The sequence below is a fragment of the Bidens hawaiensis genome, unplaced genomic scaffold (genome assembly GCF_021521415.1).
Source record: "Bidens hawaiensis isolate Kalapana, Puna unplaced genomic scaffold, B.hawaiensis_p1.1 tig00032129_1, whole genome shotgun sequence".
Taxonomy (NCBI): domain Eukaryota; kingdom Viridiplantae; phylum Streptophyta; class Magnoliopsida; order Asterales; family Asteraceae; genus Bidens; species Bidens hawaiensis.
The window spans coordinates 71946-75386 of record NW_027495459.1 but is presented as its reverse complement, the minus strand read 5'-3'; positions in this window follow the sequence as shown (position 1 = coordinate 75386).

The window sequence follows — 3441 nt, the reverse complement described above, 5'->3', positions numbered from 1 at the left end:
GTTAGTTGATCGAGTTAGTCGTTGCGACCACGTGCGGTTTTCCCATTTTCGGCTAGATTAAGTTTGTAAGTTGAGTTATTTTATCCTTAGTATTGAATTATCATCTTCTCCTAGGTTTGTAATTAGCTCAAGCCTTAGTGAGTTCTATAACTTAGACATGTACCAAGTGATGAGTTATTAGGGTACGTAGATTAACAACCATGAATTAAAAGCTATCTAGACGTCGCTACGGTTTTCTGGTAAAACTGACCGTAGGGACCCAGTTGCCTTGACCTCACCTATGCTAGCTTATCTTTAGAACCCTGATTTCTACCTCATGTTAGCACCCGTGTCATCTTGCGGCCATTAAGTCATCTTACCTAGGTGATTCATTTTCTTATTATCGTTAGTTCCGTTAAGTTTCACCATTAGTTAAGTTAGTTAAGTTTAGTTAGTTTAAATAATTAAGATACAGAATATATTATTTAGGCATGACTTAGATTAGTGTTAATTATCTGAGCTGTTCTCACGTGTCTTTGTGTTCAACATCCGGACTTCCAATAGATGTGCTACTACGCGGCTGGTACATTTTTCGTTTGTGTGAAGCTAGTTAGAATTGTTTGGTTTTATAAATTTAAGACTTAGTGTTGAATTGCGAGAATTAGTTATTAATATTTTCATATATAGCTTTTCGCACATCAGAAGTGTTAGAACTCACTCAATGTGTAACTGACTTTTTGTATGCATGCAGGTATGGTTGATGACGTGGCAAGCTTGAGGTGCGTACGAGGCTATCCATATTGAAGATTAGTTATAGAAATAAGTTTGTTATGTAAAAGTTTTAGTTTCCACTCCACATGTATGTGTTTCCGCGTTAACAAATTGACTTTAGGAATAAACCCAATGCCCAATGTAGGGTACTAGGACCGGGGCCTTACAAGTTGCTATCAGAGCAAATGTTTGAGAGATTTAAGCATCCTTGCATGCTTAGAATCAAATAGAGAACATGATCGAAGAAGAAAGTCAGTATGGATAGCCGTATGCCACTCGAGTAATCTCACAAGTAGTAAAGAATATAACTGATTTAAACGTTAGAATGTATGCTGTAGTATGAAAGAAAGTATGTATTAAAGTACATAACTAAGTTTATGTGTTACAATGTATAATTTGATATGAATTGTTGTGAATTCTAGCTTAATCACCAGAGATAAGTTATATATGTGAATGTTTATAGTATGATTGTATGGTTAATGCAAGTAAGTTTTTGAATCTAGCGCACGTGTGATCACGGAGGGAAGTATGTAGGACAAGATGGGTAATGTGATTAGTTAATTACAACTAGCCACTATCATTAACTGTTTACCTTACAAGTCTTATACTAAATAAATCCTAAAATGATAACGTTTGTGTTTTTCTCGATCGAATTATCATGGCGGGTGTAAGAGACGCGGGCAAGGACCTGGAGGTCGTGCTAGACAACCCCATGCTATCTGCGCCATGATGGAAGCGGTGCAAGAAAACTCGGTTTATGAGACTAGTGTAACTCCAACACACCTGAGTGGAAATGAAGGGCCTCAAGTGTATGCAACTATTAGAGATGAAATTGCCCAAGAGGTATCTCAGTTGTTTAACGCTTCATTGCCAGGAATACTCAAATATGCTCTGAAGAACATCCAGAATGGTAACTCAAAAGAAAGCAACACTAAGAATACTTAAAAAGTCTAGTGGGGGTAACACCAAGGAAACTGAGGAGTCTGAAAAGTCAAGTGAGAATGAAGCAACGCAGAATACTGAAACAAGTGATGATGATTATGTTAAGTCTGTGGTAGCTGAGTGTCACACCCCAACCTAAGGTGGAAACGTCGGGGCGTGAGCTGATTGTCACAGCTCTTAAAGTTACTATCATGCAACATTATAAGCTTCAATATCTATTTAAAAATTTCAAATAAAACCATTATTCATTACAATATCCAAAATAAACAAAACATCAAACAAATAAAAGTCATAAAATTGATTGTCTCATTGAATTTCTTCTAGCATAAGTCCTTAAACTATCTTCTAACTTCAACTACATCATACGATGACCTGCATATGCGTTAAAAATAAAATAGTTTTGTCAACAAAAGGTTGAGTGAGTAAAGCACCAGATTTTCATGATTATATAATAATAAATAAAAGAGCAGACTGTGTCAAGTGAGGTAAGCAATTTAACCAAGCATATAAACAATCAATCAAACCACAAAGAAAGGGCTAAACCTCTGCCATGCAAATGGGCATTGGTTACCAAAAATGAGGTGTTGGTGAAACCATTTTCAATGCGTCGGACGTCGGCCACTACGACGGTCGTATGATCATACTAGATTGAGATTATGTTGGACCTCTCCGAATGCGAAAGCATATAAATAAGTAAGCAAATAAACAAGTAAAGTATAAATTGTTAAACACAAGTGTGTTAAAATAAATAGAACGCATATGTCCCCAAAATGGTTAAAAATGAGTTAAAAGGGGGATTGAGATACTCACCTAATCGGATGAACGAAAAAAATAATGAGGATGATTGGAGAAAGATGAACCCCTTCAGGATTTACCGTCAAGGATTTCTAGTTACATAATATATATTAAATTAACTATAAGGATTATAACATGATTTAATGAATTAAGATTTTCGATGTGATTTGTGTTATGATTGGGATTAAGATTAATCTCTACGGTCATTGTTTCTAACAGTCTTATTAAATATAAATTCCCCAATAATTACCCATGATATAATATATAATTAAATACTTAACTAGTTTAATTAATATAAGATATGCTTGAAATACTAAAATCTAAATAAAATAAAATAATTTAATTAAATATAAAGTGAGATGTACTTTTAATTATTTGAATAAATAAGATACTAATATAAATAAATAGATAATCAAAATAAATATAATATGTAGTAAGATGTAAATAAATATTTTGTATAAACCTTATGAGGAAAAATCTACTTAATACGATTAGTAGATATAATATATATAAAATAAATATAAGTAAATTTATAAAGATGTTCAATGATGACGAAACATGAATCAAAGTGTCCGGTTTTAAATAAAAAGAATTAGGTTTTCTATTATGATTAAAATATACTTATAATGCATATATATGTGTGTGTGTGTGTGTATATATATACGTAAACGAGAGATTTTAACAAGATCCGACAAGAAACATAACCCCTAGATGTCGGTTTTAATAAAAAAAGATGTTTATCTAAGAATTCATATAATTTATCATTTTATTAAAATTACTTATAATAATTAATCAAAAACTAAAAAGAAAAATAAAAAAAAAAGTCAGGGAGGCCGGGTTCGAACCTGCGACCCCCAGATCACAACACGCAGAACAAACCAGCTGGACTAACTGTTTGAATGAGTAAAAAATGGAAACGATTTATTTTATTAATACATGAACAGAACCCTCAAT